Here is a 25,431-nt window from a genome sequence, read left to right on the forward strand (position 1 = left end):
AGGAGGGGCAGGAATAACACTGAATCAGGAAGGAGGGCGGGGCGGGGGGGGGGCCTGAATTTGGAGGGATCCCGAGGAGGTGAAAAATTCAAATCAGGGCCGGGTTTGCTGGGAGGTGGCAGCTGGACAGTCAGAGAAGTTCACATATCAGAGTAAGCCTGGGTGGGGAGAATGAGATTATTTTAGGGGGCATCAGCTGCCTTCCAAAGAGGGGCTCATTTCAGAGGAGGATCTAACCACATTGAAATATTGAATAGATAAGCTAAGGTCAGGGCAGCAAGGAGAACTAGCCTAGTCGCCCACCTGAAGGGCGGCCGTGGCAGACGCGGTGGAGGGCTCTGGGGCATTTCCTTGTTGGGCTCTCTGGAGAGGACTCCAGCCCACCTTTTCCTCCGGCCCAAAGGTAGGCATCACCCCTACCCAGCCATCCCCAGAGGTTGGGTTGAAGTGAGAGGTTCAAGAGGCAGCGGGGGGGGGGTGTTCATTTCCTGCCCAACTCCTGTCCCCTGCGTCCTCCCGGGGCCACAGAAACAGGAGACGGCACAAAACAGAAGGAGGTCCTTCTGTTCCATGGGAGGGAGGCCACAAGCCCACTTTGTCCTTCTCCCCTTCTTCCAAACCTTTCTCCTGTGTGCTGTTGTTGTTTCCTGTCTAAAGAGTTTACAAAGCAAGAAGGGAGGGTGAGTGCCGCGAGTCCGAAGCCTGGTTGCTGCTGTAGCATTGGGCTCTGTGGAACACAGAGACCTCCACCTCCAGGCGGGGGAGGACAAATGAAGGCAAGCAGGGCGTTATCAGCAAAGACGGAGTCCCCGAGGACTTGAAGTTGACTGTGTGTCAAGGCTGAAGCTGTCAGGTTGTGGGGAAGGCTGTGTCTTGGCTGGTCTGGAAGAGCAGGGGTGGTGGTGGGGGCAGTGGCAGCCATCTGAAGCCATCTTCCTTAGTGGATTCCGTCCCCCACGAATCTCTCATGGTTCGCTCCAGGTAACCCTTCGCTTCTCCTTCTCCTCCTGAGCAACAGTCTCCTCTTGGGGTCTCCTAGGCGGGGCTTGGGCTGGGCAGGCAGGCCCAAGTCCACTGGTGTGTTTCAAAGAGTTGTAAGATGCGGCTGGTAGTGGAAGAGACATAACATCGTCTAGACTTTGGGCAGAAGAGATAATTCATCCTGAGTGGGGAACACCGCAAACAGGTCTGCCACGTGGTCTGCCATCAAATGACTGGCTACTGGGAAGGCAGAGGGTGATGACCTGGAAAATGCACAGGACAAGGAGCGGCAGACTTGAAAGATTCCATTCTAGGGGAGAAGGAAGCACAATGGAAAGTAAAGATGCCCCTTAGAGGCTCGGTGGGGTAAGGAAAGAAAAAAAAATGACCTAAGAAGAATAAGCCCTCTTTGAATAAAATGCCATCAAAGACTAAGAAGATGTCAGATAAAAACAGGCCAGTGGCAACAACAACAAAACAATAACAGCAAAAGTGGACCTGTATTAAAGAAACTGAGCAGCTAAACTTCAGTGTAGCACAAAGTACACGCACCTTTGCACTAAGATGCCTAACGAGCTACCCTTTCCCTCAAGTATTATCTGCTGTTGTTAGAGCAAAGCTAATTCAAGACATAATGCTGATCATAAAGAAGCTAGAACCCAACATTTGTAAAACTTACTGTGTGAAGAAAAGTATCACCTACTATTTCAGGACAAGGAAAGTTCAAGATAAGAAATCCTCATCATTAAAAAGGAACCCAATATTCACAGAAATTACTACATGAAGAAAAGGCACCCAATGAATATTTCTTGAATGGCTTCCTCAATTTTTATTTCAGTTCAGAAATGCTCATGAAAATACATGGGTAAATTAAAAGATGCTTAACTTCATTTCATTCAAGCTCTGCTGAACTGAGGCATCCACAGACTTGCTTTCTCAGTCCACACTTTTTCACATAATTCTCCCCCATTACCCTCTTCATGGCAAATATCACTACCTGAGGTGTTACTGTATAGTTTTCATTGGTTTATTTTCTGTCTCTGCCGCTAGAATGAAAACACCATGTGGTCAGCAAATTCATTTGCTTTAATTTATCTCCCATACCTAAAATAGTGCTGGCCAAACAGAAGGCACTCAGTAAATACCTGTTGAATGGTTAAATGAATGAGTGAATCCATTAAGTATATTTTGAAGGGATTTGTATACAAAAGAAAAATGAAATGGTGGAATTTTCAGCAAATTCAATCATATATTTGAGATGGGGCTAATTCCTTTGCTTTAAGTTTGACATAAAAATATTGTGAATTTGTTTTAATAGTATAATTATAACAGGAGAAAAATATTTCTAAATGAGTCAGCTAGTACATTTTGGAAAACAGTTGGTACAAGAAGTACTGGGAGAGAGCCATGAGATCAGGCCAACTGAACATTCGTTTTACTGTTAGAAATTTTAATAAAACAGTAAGATTGTTGATGTTGCTTCATATGAGGAAGAATTATCAGAGCAACATATGCTGAGGGGACAAACAAGGATAAGGAGTATAAAGTCTAGTTGATCTTAGTAACTGAGGTAGTTCTCTTAACATTAGGAGAAGAAAAACTGCTCTGGTTTTAGCACTCACTGTATTCTGATCATTGATGCTGAACCTGGCACTTCTTATATTTGACATGGAGTGAGAGTGGTTTATCTTCATTTTCTCTCTTGGCTAGGACCAGTTGAATATTCTTCCTGCATCTGACACATGAATGTATAACGCAGTAAAGTGTTATTGACTTTATTACATTGGACGTCAGATTTGAGGGGCCCTGTGATGAGCACATGTCAGCTTCTGTCCTAAATGTTGAAATCAGAGTCATGTCTTTAATGGCCACTTGGCATTAAGCTCCACACCAAAGGAGTCAAAATCATTCCCGAACTGCTGCAAAGGTGTAAGTCGTAGACTGTCCATCAGATGCCCTGCACGCATGTAATACAGATTTGTGACTGTAAATCATGAGGCAGCCACAGAAGTTACATGAAAATTAATCTATATTAAAGTCAAGAAATATGTATGGTAAAAATGGTTAAATTCAGGGCACTTTAGGTCTGGAATTATACTTTCATTATTCAGGAACAAATAAAATAAAAACCCAGAGGAGTGAATTTATTTTTCTGAAGCCCAAGGATTATTCATTAGCAGAATAAAGGCATAAACTGGGGCCTCTTGAATCCCAATTCTTTGGTCATCTGGAATCTGATTAAATAAAGCTTTCAGCTAAGATTTTTTAAAAAACATAAAACTTTGATTTGAAAAAACAATACAAAACAAAGAAACATTGAAATATAAGATACGAAGATATAAGCCAATACTTAAGATATAATAAAAAGAAAACTACCAATTAGACTCCAAGGCCAGGATATAGTCAACATTCTTCTTCTCTCTCTCTAGCACCTTGTTACTGAGATAATGAAGACAGGCAAAAAGGAGATCAAATATGACATTCACTTGTTCTTCTTCATAGCTCAGAATATCTGCTTTTTGTTTAATGCATGTCTTTTAGCTGGGAGAGGCTACTAAGCCATTTATTGACTGTGTGTTCAGACAATTGTGCTGAGTTCTGATGACACAGTCCTTCCCCAGTCATCCACCTTTGTCTGTCTTTCTTAACTATATATCTGTGCACATTTTTAAAATTTTATTTGTTGTAATTTTCAAAATGCAAGGTAATAAAGATATAGAATTTTCTAGTATATAAAATGTTGTTTCTCACTTAGTATCAAATCCTGTGCAATAGGGACCAATGTTCTATGGTTGTCTTACTCATGAAGGATCTGAGGCTCATAGATTGTGGTTTGACACAAATGACAAACCCACTAAATGACAAAGCACGTAACAGGGATTTCTGACCCAGAAACCAGTGGTTTTCCTAGTGGAGCCTTCATACATTGCTGGTGGGAAAATTAAACAATGCAGCACAATTTGACAGTTTCTTTAAAAGTTAAATATGTGTTTATTAGATGACATAGTATGTGCCCAAGCAAAATGAGACATATATTCACACAAAAACCTGTGTGAAAATGTTCATGAGAGCATTGTTTGTATGGGCAAACACTGTAACCAACCCAAAAGTTTATCAGCTTGGTAAATGGATAAACAAAATATGTATATTTGTGCAGTAGAATACAAATCAACAATAAAACAGCCAAATTCTGATGTATGCTACAAAATGAATGAACCCCAAAAACATTATTGTATGAGTCCACTTATATGAAATGTCCAGAACAGACAAATTTATAGATACAAACTGAAGATTATGTGGTGCTAAGGATGGGGTAACATTACACCAAATGGGCTCCAGAGAATTTTTAGGGGATGATGGAAATGATCTAAAAGTGAATTATAGTGATTATTCTCCAACTCTGCAAATTCATTACAAATCTTTGAATTTTGTACTTATAATAGGTATATTTTAAGAATATATATTATACCCCCCCAAAATGAGAGGGGGACAGAGAGAGAGGGAGGGAGGGAAAAAGGGAGGGATAGAGAAACAGAGACATAGATAGACACTCAGAGGGTATTACCAACCCGAGGAGCCATGGGAGCCATTTCTAGATGTAATCTAATCCTCTTAACTTTACCGTACTAAGGATGATGTTGATTGGTTCATGGGAAGAAAGTTTCAGGAACATGATTATTTTATGGGTGACAGAAACAAGGGAATTTTAAAGAATTGAAAAAACATTTAACCCGTGATTCCATTTATGTATTAAATTCATAGATAATTGTTCAGAAACTCTTTTGCTTGAAACAATGCATCTCAACTGTCTTTCTTTTTTTTAATAAATTTATTTATTTATGTATCTATTTATTTATTTTTGGCTGTGTTGGGTCTTCCTTGTGGTGCGTGGGCTTCTCACTGCGGTGGCTTCTCTTATTGTGGAGCACGGGCTCTAAGCGCGCCGGCTTCAGTAGTTGTGGCTGGTGGGCTCTAGAGCGCAGGCTCAGTAGTTGTGGCGCACGGGCTTAGTTGCTCTGCGGCATGTGGGATCTTCCCGGACCAGGGATCGAACCCTTTCATTGGCAGGTGGATTCTTAACCACTGCACTACCAGAGATGTCCTCGGCTGTCTTTTTGGACTGAAAAAAAATGTGGAAAGCTTCATATAGTTGAATATAACCTTCAACCACTTCTTATATGCCTATCTCAACACTTAAAATGAAGGAAGGTGAAAAGGAAAATATGATGAGAGATGAGATTTTATTCAACTAATTATTTTCACCTGGTACATTTTGGACTCAGTAAAAGTCAAGATTTGATCAATATTTTGTATGTACATACATATATATATATTATATATAATATAATATACATATGGTCCTATATAATGATAATTAATATTCAACATGGTAATTTTGAAGTATCATAAGAAATATATCAATGCTTACTTTTCCTCCAGTCAAAACTGCAGTCTAATATTTATTTTAGAGAAATGCTTACCTTATATGTTTGAAATAGATTATGAGTTAATCAGAAAACTCAATCAGTATCTAATGTCACTCCACTTTCCTCCCTAGTTAAATAGTTAAATCAGAAAATTTGATAAATTTGGTGATTTCTAGGGCAAAATAGTGCATTTTAACTTAATGACCAGTGGGGACCTACTGACTCACTGAGGAGTGCACATGTTTTTCTGAATTTTAGCCTTGCCATGGATGTCATCATGGCAGTTGTGTTCATTCCAGCACTAAGACTACATTCCTATATTGATAATGTTGTTAAATATTTAACTTCTCTCTCATTAATTTCAACATCTAAATTTTAAAACTACCTAGGAAAATAAAATTTTAAGACCTCAACACTATGATTTATTTAGGCTTATTTTCTTTTGTCTTGGAGAGTGGAAACTGAGATGTCCTCGAAGAGACAAACCACAATCAAAGTGTATTGATTGAGCATCGTGGCTTCAGTGTGTGTGTGTGTTTGTGTGTGTGTAATCAAGCTCTCTAGTGATTAATTACATGCCAGTTCTGGGCATTTCTAGAATGTTGAGACTTGTGGAATTATCAGGCATATTGAAATAAACTATGATATAGAGGACTAGTAAAAAGAAAAATAACTTTCTAAAATGAAAAGAGATGAGGTGTATTTGTACTATGCTTACTTTACGTATATGTAGCCTGTCTACAAATCTATTACTTGTGTGCCTATTTTAATTGAATATATGAACATCTTTGTTCAAATCACTGTGCTAGATGATGTGGATATAAAACAGAATAGAATATGGAATTTGTCCTCAAGGATAGAAAATAACATTAATTTTTTTCTTTCTTCTCAGCATATAGCAATAAATGCAGTAATTTCCCTTTTTAAAATTAGTAACCACGGTATTCATTTGAATATTCAATGGTGATAAGAGTTTCAAATTTTAGCCTTATAAGGACTTTCTAGTGACTGATATAATAGGTTTCAGAGGCTCATTAACTCTACCTGGTGTCCACATAAGTAATCACACACTCTGTTGTATGAATGGATTACATTTTTCATAACGACCTGAAAATATAAAACCTGTCTTTCTCTCCCTATTAATTATTCTCTTTTGGCACATAAGTAGAAGAGACATAATGCAGTACCAGGAGTTTCATCTATTTGAGCTCAAGTAATATCTCCCAAGGTGACATCCCATAGCTAAAGAGGCAGTCTTCTTGGTTTTGTGTTTGAAAACACACTTATTTAGATCGAGATTTAAGATGGTACTTTTTTTTGCAGGAATTTTAAAATGCTTAACATACATACATTTAATCATTTCTTTTTACAAGTATATTCAGGCTTCTGAAGTTCTCTAACGAGCTCTTGTTTTTGGCCAGTTGCCTGTACATTTCTCTAGGAAATTTGCATCATTGTGACAAAGTGGTAGTTACCTGTGTCCTTACTGTTAGATTCTGGGTCTCTCTCATGGTACCCTCTCAGAATCCTGGGAAGTGGCAAAAGAAAGTCACTGCAAGGTTGCAGTGGACATAAATTTGACTTGGCCACTGCTAGGTTTTGTGAATGGGAAGAAAGAGTTGTGTACCGTGAGCAACTGCAGTGGTGTCACATGGATTTGATCAGGAGATATTCCCTGGCCCAACCAAAGTCTGCTTATACATGGGATTAACCCCACATGAGGGTGGGAACCTCTCACATAATGAGGTAGGGAAGTGACCATTTCAGTTTAAATTTCAGCATTATGGGGGATTAACTGTAGAGCACATTCTGACTACAGATCCAAAGGAAATAGAAATCAAATCCAATAGAGATGTACTCATGAATGCAAATTTCATTATTTAACCAATTTTTATTGATTAGCCCCTCTCTGCCTTCTGTATCAGGAGGATGAAAAGGTGAACAAAATGAATGTGTCCTTATGTCTTGTCATCTCAAAAGCCCCAAATACCCTGAAACATTGTAGTAATTATTTGTTTGTTTGTTTTGTTTTTCAGTAAAATTTACAACCCAGTGACTAAAAGGGAACTTCTTGGAGTAGTTGAGATGTCTCACTCCCTCCTTCCCTTTATCTCTCCCTCCCTCTTCCTTTCTTTCAACTACACAAGCAAAAAGCATTCTTTGGTAAAGAAATGTCCTTTCCTGTTGGCCTCTCAGACCCCATGTTACTTCATTTTATTCATTTATAGCTTTCAGGAATTTAATAGTATTTTGAGAATTTAACACCTTGCTTTACTTTATTGCTTTTCTACTAAAGAATTGAGATTTTAGCTATCCACAGAGACACCTCAAACTCAACATGTTCAAAGTTGATTCACTATTATTCCTCGCTAACTCTTTCTGCTGTTTTCCAAACTATAAGAATGATAGCATCACCTGCCAATCATGTAGAACTCCTCCATGACTCCCTTTCCTGATCCCTTACATCCAGATGGCATCCAATTTCAGTCAGCTCTACCTACTTACCACTTCCTCATCTCGTTCCCTTGTAGTCATCCTCTTGTTTCCACCTTAATTCAGACTTCATTCATCTTTTGCCTAGCCTACTTCTTCTTCTATATGTTCTCATTAAAATCTTGTCTCTCTTCAACCCATATGCCTTGCAGGAGTAAGTTGATAATGAACATATCAAATCAGTTGTATCAGTTCCTGATTTAATCTTCTTTTCCTGACTTCTCATTGCCTACTAGATTATAATCCAAATTCCTTGGTATGACATACAAGGTCCCCCATTATAGGGAGTCTGCCCACCACTTCAACAATTACAAAACCTTACCATATTTAATAGTTTGGTCCCTGATATGGACTGAATGTTTGTGTTCCTCCGGAATTCACCTATCCTAACCCTCCAATGTGATGGCATTAGGAGGTGGGACCTTTGGGAGTTAATTAAGTCATGAGTGTGGGGCCTCATGAATGGGATTAGTGCCCTTATAAAAAGAGACAAGAGAACTGCTCTCTCTATCTCTCTGCTCTTTGCCATGTAAGGAGAGACTAAGACAGTCATCTGCAAACCAGGGAGTGGGCTCTCACTTGATGCCAGTTGTGATGGTACCTTGATCTTGGACCTTCCAACCTCCAGAACTGTGAGAAATAAATGTTTGTTGTTTAAGCCACCCAGCCTATGGTAATTTGTTATAGCAGCTTGAACTGACTAAGATGATCTCTAAACTATGATAAGTTGTCTAACTCCTTTGTATTGTTGTTCAAGCTATTTCCTCTACCTTGAATGGCCTTCAAGGTAGATTAGTTCCAGACAGGTGTAATAGCTCCACTATAAACCACATTTGGAAATTATTCATATTCCTCTGAGAGAGAATTGAATGCTTTCTTATGCCTCCAACAGCATCCTATTTCTATCTATCTTGTAATTTCTTTGAGGACAACATCTGTAACTGATTCATCTTTGAGATTCTTATACCCAGCTTTGCATCTGACACATGGTAAATGCCAAACCTTGGCAAGGTACTGATAGTTATTTGTATTTTATGTGATTCATTTAGGCTGAAAGAATTAGGATGCTTCAAGTGTTTCAATACCAAGCTTTCAAGATCAGTGAACTCCAAAAGAGATACTTGAAGAATCAGTTTCTGAGTTTTTTAGAATGGAAAGAACATAGGTAGAAAATCATAAAACTATTGGCAGCCATCTCTTTAAATATGTAAGAGTGATTTCTTTTTTTTTTTTAACGTTTTTATTGGAGTATAATTGCTTTACAGTGGTGTGTTAGTTTCTGCTTTATAACAAAGTGGATCAGTAATACATATACATATATCCCCATATCTCTTCCCTCTTGCATCTCCCTCCCTCCCACCCTCCCTATCCCACCCTTCTAGCTGGTCACAAAGCACCGAGCTGATCTCCCTGTGCTATGCAACTGCTTCCCACTAGCTATCTGTTTTACATTTGGTAGTGTATATATGTCCATATATACGCCACCACTCTCTCACTTTCTCCCAGCTTACCCTTCCCCATACCCATGTTCTCAAGTCCATTCTCTAGTAGGTCTGCGTCTTTATTCACGTCTTGCCCCTAGGTTCTTCATAACCTTTTTTTTTTTTTTTGGTTCCATATATATGTGTTAGCATACGGTATTTGTTTTTCTCTTTCTGACTTCCTTCACTCTGTATGACAGACTCTAGATCCATCCACCTCACTACAAATAACTCATATTCGTTCCTTTATATGGCTGAGTAATATTCCATTGTATATAAATGCCACATCTTCTTTATCCATTCATCTGTTGATGGACACTTAGGTTGCTTCCATGTCCTGGCCATTGTAAATAGAGCTGCAATGAACATTGTGGTACATGACTCTTTTTGAATTATGGTTTTCTCAGGGTGTATGCCCAGTAGTGGGATTGCTGGGTTGTGTGGTAGTTCTATTTTTAGTTTTTTAAGGAACCTCCATACTGTTCTCCATAGTGGCTGTATCAATTTACATTCCCACCAACAGTGCAAGAGGGTTCCATTTTCTCCACATCGTCTCCGGCATTTGTTGTTTGTGGATTTTCTGATGATGCCTGTTCTAACCGGGAGAGGTGATATCTTATCGTAGTTTTGATTTTCATTTCTCTAATAATTAGTGATGCTGAGCAGCTTTTCATGTGCCTCTTGGCCATCTGTATGTCTTATTTGGAGAAAGTCTGTTTAAGTCTTCTGCCCATTTTTGGGTTGGGTTGTTTGTTTTTTTAATATTGAGCTGCATGAGCTGTTTATATAGTTTGGAGATTAATGCTTTGTCCATTGATTCATTTGCAACTATTTTCTCCCATTCTGAGGGTTGTCTTTTCATCTTGTTTATAGTTTCCATTGCTGTGCTTTCCCATTTGTTTATTTTTATTTCCATTACTCTAGGAGGTGGGTTATAAAAAAATCTTGCTGTGATTTATGTCAAAGAATGTTCTTCCTATGTTTTCCTCTAAGAGTTTTATAGCATCCGGTCTTACATTTAGGTCTTTAAACCATTTTGAGTTTATTTGTGTGTATGGTGTTAGGGAGTGTTCTAATTTCATTCTTTTACATGTAGCTGTCCAGTTTTCCCAGCACCACTTATTGAAGAGACTGTCTTTTCTCCATTGTATATCCTTGCCTCCTTTGTCATAGAGTAATTGACCATAGGTGTGTGGATTTATCTCTGGGCTTTCTGTCTTGTTCCATTGATCTGTATGTCTGTTTTTGTGCCAGTACCATATTGTCTTTATTACTGTACCTTTGTAGTATAGTCTGAAGTCAGGGAGTCTGATTCCTCCAGCTCCGCTTTTTTCCCTCAAGATTGCTTTGGCTATTCGGGGTCTTTTGTGTCTCCATACAAATTTTAAGATTTTTTGTTCTAGTTCTGTAAAAAATGCCACTGGTGATTTGATAGGTATTGCATTGAATCTGTAGATTGTTTTGTGTAATATAGTCATTTTCACAATATTGATTTTTCCAATCCAAGAACATGGTATACCTCTCCCTCTGTTTTTTCGTCTTTGATTTCTTTCATCAGTGTCTTATACTTTTCTGAGTATAGGTCTTTTACCTCCTTATGTAGGTTTATTCCTAGCTATATTATTCTTTATGTTGCAGTGGTAAATGAGATTGTTTCCTTAATTTCTCCTTCTGATCTTTCATTGTTAGTGTATAGGAATGCAAGTGATTTCTGTGCATTAATTTTGCATCCTGTAACTTTACCAAATTCATTGATTAGCTTCAGTAGTTTTCTGGTGGCATCTTTAGGATTATCTATGTATAGTGTCATGTCATCTGCAAACAGTGACAATTGTAAATCTTCTTTTCCCATTTGTATTCCTTTTATTTCTTTTTCTTCTCTGATTGCTGTGGCTAGGACTTCCAAAACTATGTTGCATAGTAGTGGTGAGATTGGACATCCTTGTCTTGTTCCTGATATTAGAAGAAATGCTTTCAGTTTTTCACCATTGAGAATGATGTTTTGCTGTGGGTTTGTCGTATATGGCCTTTAGTATGTTGAGGTAGGTTCCCTCTATGCCCACTTTCTGGAGAGCTTTTATCATAAATCAGTGTTGAATTTTGTCAAAAGCTTTTTCTGCATCTGTTGAGATTACATGGTTTTTATTTTTCAGTTTGTTAATATGGTGTATCACATTGATGGATTTGCACATATTGAAGAATCCTTGCATCCCTTGGATGAATCCCACTTGATCATGGTGTATGATCCTTTTAATGTGTTGTTGGATTCTGTTTGCTAGTATTTTATTGAGGATTTTTGTATCTATATTCATCAGTGATATTGGTCTGTAATTTTCTCTTTTTTAGTATCTTCACCTGGTTTTGGTATCAGGGTGATGGTGGCCTCATAGAACGAGTTTGGGAGTGTTCCTTCCTCTGCAACTTTTTGGAAGAATTTGAGAAGGATGGGTGTCAGCTCTTCCCTAAACACTTGACAGAATTCACCTGTGAAGCTATCTGGTCCTGGACTTTTGTTTGAAGATTTTTAACCACAGTTTCATTACTTGTGATTGGTCAATTCATATTTTCTATTTCTTCCTGGTTCAGTCTTGGAAGGTTATACCTTTCTAAAAATTTTTCCATTTCTTCCATGTTGTTCATTTTATTGACATAGAGTTGCTTGTAGTATTCTCTTATGATGCCTTGTATTTGTGCAGTGTCCATAGTAACTTCTCCTTTATCATTTCCAATTTTATTGATTTGAGTCCTCTCCCTCTTTTCCTTGATGAGTCTGGCTAAAGGTTTATCAATTTTGTTTATCTTATTAAAGAATCAGCTTTTAGTTTTATTGATCTTGGCTGTTCTTTCTTTCTGTTTCTTTTATTTCTGCTCTGATCTTTATGATTTCTTTCCTTCTACTAACTTTGGGTTTTGTTTGTTCTTCTTCCTCTAGTTCCTTTAAGTGTAAGGTTAGATTGCTTATTTGAGATTTTTCTTGTTTCTTGAGTTAGGATGGTATTGCTATAAACTGCCCTCTTAGAACTGCTTTTGCTGCCTCCCATAAGTTTTGGATCGTCGTGTTTTTGTTGTCATTTGTCTCTAGGTATTTTTTGATTTCCTCTTTGATTTCTTCAGTGATCTCTTGGTTATATTGTAGCACATTGTTTATCCACCATGTGTTTGTGCTTTTTATGGTTTTTTCCCTGTAATTTATTTCTTATCTCATAGTGTTGTGGTCAGAAAAGATGCTTGATATGATTTCAATTTTCTTAAATTTACCAAGGCTTGATTTGTGACCCAAGGTGTGATCTGTCCTGGAGAATGTTTCATGTGCACTTGAGAAGAAAGTGTAACCTGCTGTTTTTGGATGGAATGTCCTATAAATATCAATTAAATCTATTTGGTCTATTGTGTCATTTAAAGCTTGTGTTTCCTTATTAATTTTCTGTCTGGATGATCTGTCCATTGGTGTAAGTGAGGTGTTAAAGTCCCCCACTATTATTGTGTTGCTGTCAATTTCCTCTTTTATAGTTGTTAGCATTTGCCTTATGCATTGAAGTGCTCCAGTGTTGGGTGGATGTATATTTATAATTGTTATATCTTTTTGGATTGATCCCTTGATTTTTACATAGTGTCCATCCTTGTCTCTTGTAACATTCTTTATTTCAAAGTCTATTTTATCTGGTATGAGTATTGCTACTCCAGCTTTCTTTTGATTTTCATTTGCATGGAATATCTTTTTCCATCCCCTCACTTTCAGTCTGCATGTGTCCCTAGGTCTGAAGTGGGTCTCTTGTAGACCGCATAAATACAGGTTCTGTTTTTGTATCCATTCAGCGAGCCGGTGTCTTTTGGTTGGAGCATTTAATCCATTCACATTTAAGGTCATTATCGATATGTATGTTCCTATTACCATTTTCTTAATTGTTTTGAGTTTGTTTTTGTAGCCCTTTTCCTTCTCTTGTGTTTCTCACTTAGAGAAGTTCTTTTAGCATTTGTTGTAGAGCTGGTTTGGTGGTACTGAATTCTCTTACCTTTTGCTCCTCTGTAAAGCTTTTGATTTCTCTATCGAATCTGAATGAGATCCTTGCCGGCTAGAGTAATCTTGGTTGTAGGTTCTTCCCTTTCATCACTTTAAATATATTGTGCCACTCCCTTCTGGCTTGTAGAGTTTCTGCTGAGACATCAGCTGCTAACCTTATGGGACATCTCTTGTATGTTATTTGTCATTTTTCCCTTGTTGCTTTTAATAATTTTTCTTTGTCTTTAATTTTTGTCAATTTGCTTACTAGGTGTCTTGGCGTGTTTCTCCTTGGGTTTATCCTGCCTGGGACTCTCTGCACTTCCTGGACTTGAGTGGCTATTTCCTTTCCCATATTAGAGAATTTTTCAACTATAATCTGTTCAAATATTTTCTCAGGTCCTTTCTCTCTCGTCTCCTTCTGGGACCCCTATAATGTGAATGTTGTTGCATTTAATGTTGTCCCAGATGTCTCTTAGGCTGTTTTCATTTCTTTTCATTCTTTTTTCTTTATTCTGTTCCACAGCAGTGATTTCCACCATTCTGTCTTCCAGGTCATTTATCCATTCTTCTGCCTCAGTTATTCTGCTTTTGATTCCATCTAGTGTATTTTTCATTTCAGTTATTGGACTGTTCATCTCTGTTTATTCGTTCTTTAAGTCTTCTAGGTCTTTGTTAAATATATCTTGCATCTTCTCGATCTTTGCCTCCATTCTTTTTCCGAGGTCCTGGATCATCTTCACTATCATTATTCTGAATTCTTTTTCTGGAATATTGCCGATCTCCACTTCTTTTAGTTGTTTTTCTGGGGTTTTATCTTGCTCTTTCACCTGGTACATATTTCTCTGACTTTTCATTTTGTCTATCTTTCTGTGAATGTGGTTTTCATTCCACAGGCTGCAGAATTGTAGTTCTTCTTTCTTCTGCTGCCTGCTCTCTGGTGGATGAGGCTATGTTAAGAGGCTTGTGCAAGTTTCTTGATGTGAGGGACTGGTGGTGGGTAGAGCTGGGTGTTGCTCTAGTGGGCAGAGCTCAGTAAAACTTTAATGTGTTTGTCTCCTGGGTGAGGCTGAGTTCCCTCCCTACTGGTTGTTTGGCATGAGGCTACCCAGCACTGGAGCCTACAGGCTCTTTGCTGGGGCTAATGGTGGACTCAGGATGGCTCATGCCAAGGAGTCCTTCCCAGAACTTCTGCTGCCAGTGACCTTGTCCCCACAGTGAGCCACAGCTGCCCCCCACCTCTGCAGGAGACCCTTCAACACCAGCAGGTACGTCTGGTTCAGTCTTCTATGGGGTCACTGCTCCTTGCCCTGGGTCCTGATGTGCACACTACTTTGTGTGTGCCCTCCAAGCATGGAGTCTCTGTTTCCTCCTGTCCTGTCAAAGTCCTGCAATCAAATCCCACTAGCCTTCAAAGTCTGATTCTCTGGTAACTCCTTCTCCCGTTGCTGGACCCCCAGGTTGGGAAGCCTGACATAGGGCTCAGAACCTTCACTCCAGTGGGTGGACTTCTGTGGTATACTTGTTCTTCAGTTTGTGAGTCACCCACCCAGCGGTTATGGGATTTGATTTTACTGTGATTGCGCCCCTCCTACCATCTCATTGTGGCTTCTCCTTTGTCTTTGGATGTGGGGTATCTTTTTTGGTGAGTTCCAGTGTCTTCCTGTCAGTGATTGCTCAGCAGTTAGCTGTGACTCTGCTGCTCTCGCAAGAGGGAGTAAGTGCACGTCCCTCTACCAAGACTAGATTCTGATACTCACTACTCTTCTGGGATTTATTGAACTGGACTGCCTGCATTTTAATGTGGCAAACTGAAGAACACAAGACATTTTTAATGCAATTTTAAAAATGATTATTGAATAATGATACTTGAGTGTTTACTTTTGACTTCTGTAGTAAGTGTCATTATGTAGAACAGTTTGTACCCAGGCAGAGCCTTGTGAAACAAAGATTGTAACCCTTAGCAATCAGGATAGATTATAAACATAAACTGAGACAGCAGAATCATGGCCTTATCTGAATGCTGTGTTCCAGTTCTGCTCAGTGGATGTTGGAAGAATTTAAATGAGGAGGAGAATCAAGAAAATTATGTAAAGAAAAAAGAAATATAAATTTATTTTGTTTTAAATTAGAAGGGTGTAAAGAAAGACTAAATCTATTTTCAAATTAAAATTATTCTAAAGTAAGTTTTGTTTTGTATTTTTAAGAGCAATGTCCAGGAGTTTTTTTTATTGTTTGACTAACAGAACGAAACCAGGCAGAGAAGTCCACAAGGAAATGATGGTCATACTTCATTGCTGCTTGCCATTTGGTCCTTCATCTTCCTAGCACTTATTGTATTTCCTTTGAAAGATTTTAGACATTTATTTAATCACAAATGCAATCCAAGTATGAATAAATAAATGTATTATCTTTTAGGAACCCCACCCCCATGTTCCTTTAAATAGAAGAAGATGCTAAATGTCTCTTCATAGTTTGTTTGGCCATAGTTGTCCCACCTATAGTTTGAAAAACAGTCTGAAATCCTTTCCTCATTCCATTAAAGAAATCCTGGGAAAGAAGTTCTATTGATATTGTCCATAGTCTCCAAAAGGTGAGGATGGTAACTGGGCTGAAGGCTACTGCCAGGGGTCTTCAGGAAATGGAGGATAATTGGGAAATTGGGCAGAGGCAAATCTTGTCAAGGAGACACCAGCTCCTTCAATTAAAGCCCAGAGAATGCCACCCATCGCAGCTGACCCAACCATGGCCACTGGTCTATTTCTTGCTGCCAGTGTGGCTCCTGTTAAGGCACCGCTCATGATGGAGTTCCAGGGATCTTCTTTCCCTCTGACTTGAACCATACTGCAGTCAGTCATGGAAAACAGACCTTCCCCAAACAGCAAAGGTACCTCTCAACTGCAGAGCCCTGGTTTTAATAGCTGGCAAACTCCTTCCTAGTCTGTGGTTTACTCCCACTGGAGAACTGCAAAAACCTTTGATTACCATCACCTATGGTTCTCATCTTAAAGGCCCCACCACAGTCATCCACAATTCGCACGCATACCCTTGTACCTTGACTCCATGGTCAAAATAAATTTTCAAATTCAGTTTAATCTAGGGACATTGTTGATTAAATTTTAGATGACAATTTGGTATCTGACTGAGATGAAGAAACCACATGACAGATTTACTGGTTGCTGTTTTGTACTTTGTGATTTTAGCCCGTAGTCAATTTTAAAGGTCTGCTGGTTAGAAGGTGCTGCCTCTCTACTACTGTGACTACAACCTTTTTGACTTTAATTTTATCTCTGTTCAAAGAATTAACATCCTTTCAAAAGTTCTACAATCACATTGAAATTACTTTTAAAGAGAAGTTAGCTCTAGATTTTACTTAAAAGACAGATTCTTAAACTTTCAGATATCAGTTAAGGTCTGTACATTTTATTGCATTTTATATGCATTGGATAAATTCAATTTTAAAATGTGACAAATCTTGTTTGAAGGGAAAGAACCCTCACTGAGCAGAATTGTTGCACCCTAGCGTGTACTTTAATTTGGAATTTTCAGAATATGAATTTGTTTAGCATTGCCACAAACAAACATAATGCTTATCTATACAAGTCCCCCATCCTAAAGAAGAACTTTGAATTTGGGTATCTATGCACAAACAGAAAGAGAGGATTTTCCTGTTAGTCCTTTGATATAATGTGGTTATTAGCTGCTTGATTTTATTTTATTAAATTTAAAAAATTTTCAGCCACACTGTGCAGTTAGCAGGATCTTAGTTCCCCAACCAGGGATTGAACCCGTGCCCTCAGCAGTGAAAGCCCAGAGTCTTAACCACTGGACTGCCAGACAATTCCCTTAGCTGCTTCATTTTAAAACTTTATAGAAGAATGTGTTTTGGGGCAGACGTGTTGGTAAATCTGTTTCTGCTGCCAAGAATACAAGAGGACAACCCAACCTTACATCGTGGTGAATCTCATTTATCATCCTGTCACTGCACCATCTTTTTCCAGTTTCATCCTGGACCAGGATTTCATGGCACAGAAAGAAACCTGGGCATCAAACCATAGCATATGAGCAAGTGGATGGCCCAAATGTTTGAGAGCATAAACATGCCTCTCTCACTGGGCACCAGTTGAGAGGGTTGAAGCCCATTCATTGTAATTGCAGTTCAGAGTAGAAGAAGAAACTGTGCCCAGATGAGAAACAATTTGAATGTTTGTGTGGATTTGGATTTTAATAGCTCTGTCACGTTCCATCACTGTTTGCTTGAGCATTTCCCTGATATGTTCTCCCAACACTGAGGCCATTTCTGCTTCTTTCTTGATATCACTCGTTGTTTTCAAAATGTGGTTTTCCATGCTCTCTTCTCCAAACAGTCTCAGTTAGGTTTGAAATTTAATAAATGGTCAGTAAAAATATAGCACCCTAGGAGCTTAAGTCCTGAAATAATATTTGAGATGATTTAGTGTAATATTTACTTACTGTAACATTTTTCTTTCCTTTTTAGTTCTCACTCATCTGAAGATGCATCTCAGTCTTTGCTAAAATTTTATTCTTTTCAAAATTAATATTGATAGTGTCATTAATTTCTAAACCTGAAGGACGCTAAGTACCATTTTTTTACATAAAGAAAAGACATACATGGAAGGAATTTGTAATGTTGAGCCATGAACGAGTGATAAATATAGTCAGAGACTGTACAGGACGACACTACTGTCATGAGAGACAGAGTGTGCCTTACATAAGGGCAAAACTGCTGGTCTTCCAGTGACACATTCAACACTGTGATGGGGTGTGACAAAGAGGTGGACATGGCAAACTTTGAGACATATGCTAATAACACACTACCGAGAGATATCTAGGGTGGGTACCTACTGTGATATCATCAACTGGAAATGTGCACTTTGGTACTGTCATAGAATGTTGGCATAACCCTGCTGTTTGTATCTAGCTGTTTAAGACATTGAGGACGAAGCAGTGAATCTTACTAAGGGAGAAAACAAAGTGATGCAATCAAAATTAAAAGTTATTTCAGATACTATTGCTGGTTGCTAATTGTTATAGGTTATCCTATCACAAATTTAGTATATAGTATATATACATATATTTGTTCATTTCACTTTTGATAATGTTACCTTATTCAACATATTTAAAATTTAATCCACCAAAATTCCTTCCAGAAGAGTCTCCTTTCTTATTATCTTAATGCCCTAATGATATATCATTGTAACTACAATAAAATTAATTAAACAAGGAGTCTGTTAGACTGAGGTGGCTCTAATGCCTCGGCAGCCTACTAAGCAAGCCAAAACCTAAGCCAGAATCAATGCACCAGAATCCAAAAAAAAACCCAAAAGAACAACCGATCACAAGTAGCCCGCTTTTCCAAATAGGGCAACTGCTTAAGTATAGCCAATCGAATAACGTATTTGTTTTTCTTCTGCGTCTTCTCTATGAAAACCTTTTCCCTAGCTCCTGTCATCAGGGAACTCCTAACCATTTTTGGTTTGGTGCTGTCCAATTTGAATCGGCTTGCGTAAATAAACCTTTGAAAAAATTTTATGTGCCTCAGTTTACCTTTTAACACTACCTATACCTCTAATACAAAAGGAACCTTTTCCTGAGAGCTTTCAACTTTTTCTCTTTCACCTGGGAGGTAGATCTCTCTGACTCTGTTTTGTCCTTATAAGTTATAAAGAACCTATGAGTGTTGGTGTCTATCCATTACCATAATAGAATCTGAGCATTAATATTTATTTGTGGGCATGCCCAATTTACAAAATCCAAAATTTATTTTCATAACCTAGCTTACAGTGGGTGTATTAAATGAGTACAAGTTTTAGTGGCTTGTTGGTTTAATAGGCTCAATTAGTAGAAAAGGATAACTGGATAGCTATCAAAAGCATCCTGCCTTAAGGGTTAGAATGTGGAAGTAATATGCCTTACTACTCAGAAATTCTTTTATTAATATCTTAGTAATCTCCTTCATGACATCACTTATTCCCATTTCATTTCTTCTCTTTGTGTATCTCCTTTGACTCTCCTAAAACAATATGGTTAATTTTATAGAGGGGATTCCTAATTTCATAAATTCTTTAAAATAGTATTGGGCAGTGTAGTGACCTGGCTTCTCTCACCTCTTCAGTCTCTCTTCCCACCATTGCTTCGAAGAAGTTTGCAATCCTACACATTGAAAACCACTTTCAGTTCCTGGAATGGACCTTGGTTCTTTAAAGTTTTATGACTTTATTTATATTGTCCCTATTCTTGGAAATATTCTTGTCCTCCTATTACAATGGGATAGCTTTCTGACATTCTTTGAAGGTTTAGTGAAACCATTATTATTATTTTTTTTTTTGGAGTTCTCTGAGTTTACTTCTTCTGGCCTGAGATAGGTACTCTTTCTATGTGCCTACTTAATGCTTACATATTTAATAATAGTCACCTTTTAGGTGTTTTGATTCACTTACTATCCCAACAACCCTATTGAGTAAACAACTATAATTGTTATCAGCCTCTTCTTATGCATGAGGAAACTGAAGCAAAAAACAAACAAACTAGTACTTGCCTAAGGTCTTACAGCTAGTAAGTGACAGAATGAGTTTTGAAGACAAAAAGTCTAGTAGCATCACTATACAAACCAGCGCTGTCCAATAGAAATCTGAGTTACAAATGTGACGTAATTCATAAATTTTCTAAAGAATACATTGAAAAAGTAACTGGTGAAATTAATTGTGTTAATACATTTTGTTTAATACAATATATCCCAAATAACATTTCAAGCATAATCAGTACAGTATTAAAAATCAGTATTAAAAATGAGGTATTTTATATTTTTTATACGAGGTCTTCAAAATGCAGTGTGTATTTTATACTTACAGGATATCTCAATTTGGGCTAGTGTTTTAAAGTACATGTGGTTAATTTCTACCTTCAGTTGATAACACAAGTCTTTACTCTTAATCACAGTACTGTACTTCTCTTTGTATGGAAATAGTTTTATTTGCCTGTATCCCCCATTGAACTCTGAACTCCTAATGAGTGAGGATGTTTTGTATCTCTAGCACATAGAATAGGTATTTCCTGATACATAGTACAAACTTAATGAATATTTATTGAATTTTGTTGCTGAAGTACATTGTTAAGTTGAAATTTCAAGAGATTCAAAATAAATAACCAAATGCATACATTTGCCACTCTTGAGCAGATCATGAGAGAAAATTGAGATGACATCCAGGAAGACAGTTGTATCTTTCAGGACAACAGGATATATGTAAGGTTCCATTTTTTTTTTTTTTTTTTTTAAACATCTTTATTGGGGTATAATTGCTTTACAATGGTGTGTTAGTTTCTGCTTTACAACAAAGTGAATCAGCTATACATATACATATGTTCCCATATGTCTTCCCTCTTGCGTCTCCCTCCCTCCCACCCTCCCCATCCCACCCCTCCAGGCTGTCACAAAGCACCGAGCTAATATCTCTGTGCCTTGCGGCTGCTTCCCCCTATGTAAGGTTCCATTTTAAGAATGTATGTAAATGCTGAATTTCACTAAAATGATATTATAAAATAATAAATGAAAACATGGTCTAAAAGTGTCACAATTTTTTTTTATTATTATAGAATACTGTGTTTTGTTACCTTTTTTTAGCGAAAAAGGGGGTCAGAATTAACATTGTATCATCATGTTTGGTAAAATCATGAGTGGAATCATGCCCCATGCATTGTAGATACCTAATAAATACTTTCTAATCTTATTTTTTTGAGCCAAGGGTAGTAACCTCAACTCCTACAGGTATTTATTTATTTATTTGAAATCCGATCCAACTTGCCATCAGTTTGGACAAGCTGGGACAATTTCTCAAAATGAACTCCACTATAGTCAAATTGTTCTCCCCAAATGAAAGAAGGTTCCCTTGATGCTAGTCAAAGAGTGAGGGCTCCTTGACTCAGAACCAGATGCAAGCTTAATACCAGCCTTCCATTTCAGCTCAATTACATTCTTGGCAGCCTATGAGGTTCATGGGGTAAACTTTTTATAACAATTATCAATATCAGCCAATTTTTCAGAATGGGCAGGAATAAACTTCAATAGCTCCAGGATGAGTTTTCAGTCTTCCAAAGGTTCTCTCTGGCTAACTGCCATGGAGAATATTGTAGGAGCATAAAGAGTGCAGTTTTATGCAACACTCTAGAAATCAGTTAACTTTATGTTTAGTTAGATTGTGAAGATTTTATCAAGCTGAATTAACTATTTAATGCTGTTTTAGGGTACTGTTTCTTTTTGTGAGATATGGAAAATGGTCATTTTCTTGTGATATTTTATATACAGGACTGCAGCTGTGTGTGTGTGTGTCTGTGTTTGTGTGTGTGTATGAGTATTATCTAGCAATGTTTAGAGGTTGGCCTATCATTGACTCTGTCATAAAACTATCAAGGATGAAAGAGAGAGAGCATCCTACTGATGGGCTACAGGCTCAGTAAGAACCCGGAACTTTTGGATGTGTTTATTGGGGTTGAAATTTTTGTTAGGAGTAGAATTGATATTCAGGGTGATTTGAAATGATATTAAGTTCTTAAACCCGGGAATGGCTAAATCCCGTCATTATCCAGCATTCTTTATATTTTGTAACATCAGGTACATCATTATACAAGGAACTATTAATTATAAACACACACTACTCTATTATTCACTGAATGTCCATAACCACAAAAGTGAAATTCTTTCTTCAATTGTAATAGGGCATTTAGATTTCTTTCAAAGTTTAAGTGAAAACTTTCCTTTCCTTAAAAATCTAAATTTTAACACCATGCTGCTCTAAAAACTAAAGCAAATATTTTATATAAAAGAGAAGAGGGTGAGAAGCCATAAGTATCCTCTTGCCTCTCAGCCAGGCTTTAATGTGTTCAAGCCACGGAGGCAGGAATTTAAAAAAGGCACCAGAGGGCTTCCCTGGTGGCGCAGTGGTTGAGAGTCCGCCTGCCGATGCAGGGGACACGGGTTCGTGCCCCGGTCTGGGAAGATCCCACATGCCGCGGAGCGGCTAGGCCCGTGAGCCATGGCCGCTGAGCCTGCGCATCCGGAGCCTGTGCTCCGCAACGGAAGAGGCCACAGCAGTGAGAGGCCCGAGTACCGAAAAAAAAAAAAAAAAAAGGCACCAGAGACCACATGGAATTCCATGGAATTTCTTCTTAGGAGTTGAACCACAGAGATTCTGGAAGCATAAGAAACAGCAATATCTCAACCATGACCTTTGAACATAGTGACCCCTCACATTAGTAATTGTTTAATTTGGTTTATACAAATATAGTTATTAAATATGGAGTGTCTTCAAGGAGCTAACACACCTCTTTCAATAAATACAAATTATAGTTTACAATATGCCCCAAGAGTAGTGCACCATAATTTTTATAAAATGTTAATATATCCCCCTATTACTAGAAAAAAAGAAAAAATATGGTGTAAATAATCACAATTGAGGTTTTGTGAAATATTTCATCATAGTAAAATATCTGAATATCACTACAGTAAATGTAAACAGGCAAATATGTTTAGCTTTGTTTAACAATCATAACTTTTTGCTGATGGATCAGTTTTAGTGAAATTTGTGTTAGAGTCTTTGAAGCATATTTTGAAATACAGCGTATCTTTTAATCTTTATGTGAATTGGTTTCATTTACTAACATTTGGAGGAGATCTCTTATTCTGAGGGAATCTGATGGGAATTCTGATGAGTGTTTGAAAAGTGGTAATTGTGGCACTTTGGGAAATGCTGGGAGAGGGCCAACCTGAGGGCCACAGGTGCTTTTCCCAGCCAGCAAGGAGGCTTAAAAGCAAGAAAGCTTTCTAGCACTGTGCCAGGAGTTGAGCTAGGGCCCTCAATAAAAGGGAATTGGATTTATCTGTAGATAAATATAACATTTCTTTGTTCCTTTCTATTTAAAAGATATACACGTTGTGATATATACCTCTAAAAAAACTCTATCTATCCTACAGAGAAAGGGGACCAGGGAACTCCTTCCACCTCCAGTTTATTAATACTACATTAAAAATGTGTATTACTTTTAAGAAATTTAAACATGACAGTTAAAATACAAACATTAAACTTATAAACAATCAAAAATTATGCAAAAGAAATACAAATACTATGAAATTCTACTTCTGCAAAATCTTGGGTAACAATCTGAAGGTGGAAATCTTGATGATATACAACATTTAATGAAGTTTCAGAATCTGTTTCTGCTACTGCAAAGAAATGTCATCATCAACAGTACAGAAATAAAAATTTAATAATTCGATGCATGTTGCATAAAGAAATATTTTGCAGCCATTAAAAAAATGTAAAATAATATGAAAGAATCTAGCATAACCTTTTCTATCATTAGGGTTAAAATTGGTGTACAAAAGTTCATCCAGTCTGATTTAAAATGCTTAATATAAAAAGATAAAGCTAATTGTATTATCTTTGTCGGGGTTTTCTAGAGATACAAGACCAATTTTCTTCCTATCTATCTATCTATCTATCATCTGTCTATCTATCTATGTAGCTATCTAGAGGGAGTAGGAGAGAGAGGGAGGGAGGGAAGGAGGGGGAGGGAGAGAGAAAGAGAGAGAGGGAGGTTAATTTATTATAGAAATTGGCTCATACAGTGATGGAAGTCAAGAAGGCCCACAGTCTTTCATCTGCAAGCTGGAGAACCAGGAAAACTAATGGGTTTCATTCAGTCTGAGTCCAAAGTGCCACAGGACCACTGATGTCTGAGGGTAGGAAAAGAGTTGCCCCAACTCAAGCAAAAAGAGCAAATTCACTCTTCTCTTGCCTTTTTGTTCTATTCAGACCCTCATTTGAATGGATACTACCCACCTACATTGGTGAGCTTCTTTACTCAGTCTTTCTCAAATGCTAATCTCTTCCAGAAACATGCTCACAGACACACCAAGAAAACATGTTCTACCACCTATTTGGGAATCCCTTTGCCCAGTCAAGGTGACACATAAAGTGAACTATCACAAGAACTCCTAGGATTTTAATTTCTTTTTTAATATTTTCATTAATTTCTAAAGTAAGTTGTGTTACCATTTAAGTCATAAATACAGGGGAAGGATTCTTCAAAGATGGGTCTAGGTAGGAATTTATCTCCCTAACTGGACAACAATTGTACTGGCAGAATCTGATATAACTCTTTGGAAACTCTGGAGTCTGTTGAAGGTTTGTAACTTCCAAGGGGAGGGTTTGGATAGCAAATTGCAGGTAACAGTCAATTTCAACTCTTAGTACAGTACCAGTTACCCCTCCTTCACACCTCAACCTGGGAAAGGAGGCAGCGCACATGTTACAGGAGAACCTTGCAGGAGCCAGAGTGGACAAAAAGCACCCTGTCTTCCTTTGGAGGTTGCTTCTGATCACAGAGGTGCAGAGAAAGAGGTGGTGGTCATTGTTGTTATACCTACCCCACTGTTGTAAGGTCCTCTCCTTTTGGCCAAAGTGACTTCTAGTGATATTTAAAGGGCCAGCACCTTCCACCCCTGCCCCCTCCCTCTTTTTATTCTTTTTCTCCTTTCGGGAGCCAAACATTGAAGACTGATATATTTAAAATCAACTGCATATATATAGGGCAATTAGAAAGTCACTACACATGCCTAGGGAAAAGCACAGGATCAAAAAAGACCTGAAAAACCCCTAAGCTTACACCTCAGTGATCTTCAGCACAGAAACAGCCTATAGCAATCAAAAACAAAAAATAAAAAGTAAAAAAAACAGAAAACCCTGAGGAAGGAGGAGAATCTGGTTTCCAGAGTTACCACACTACTACATTTAAATGAACAATTTTCAACAAAAACTAAAAAGGCTTAAAAAGTATAGCCTATTCAAAGAGAAAAAAAGTAAATTTGTTAGGCCACAAATTAAGTCTCAGTGGATTTTAAAATGTAGATATCATACAAAATATCTTCTCTGATCACAATGGGATAAAGTTAAAAATCAATAACAGAAGAAACACTGGAAAATTCACAAATTTGTGGAAATGGGACAACACACTGTTTAAAAATTAATGGATC

At 37.8% G+C, this 25,431-nt stretch overlaps 1 protein-coding gene and 1 pseudogene across 10 annotated transcripts in view; one reads left to right on the forward strand and one right to left on the reverse strand.

The window, feature by feature from the left end:
* DPP10 (dipeptidyl peptidase like 10) overlaps positions 1–25,431 on the forward strand; it is a 1,301,728-nt gene that overhangs the window by 908,304 nt on the left and 367,993 nt on the right. The gene's annotated exons all lie outside the window — the stretch shown is intronic.
* On the reverse strand, positions 15,947–17,731 carry LOC114896968 (annotated as a pseudogene).

The sequence above is a fragment of the Monodon monoceros genome, unplaced genomic scaffold (assembly GCF_005190385.1).
Source record: "Monodon monoceros isolate NGI ecotype Baffin Bay Population unplaced genomic scaffold, NGI_Narwhal_1 Super_Scaffold_16, whole genome shotgun sequence".
Lineage (NCBI taxonomy): Eukaryota > Metazoa > Chordata > Mammalia > Artiodactyla > Monodontidae > Monodon > Monodon monoceros.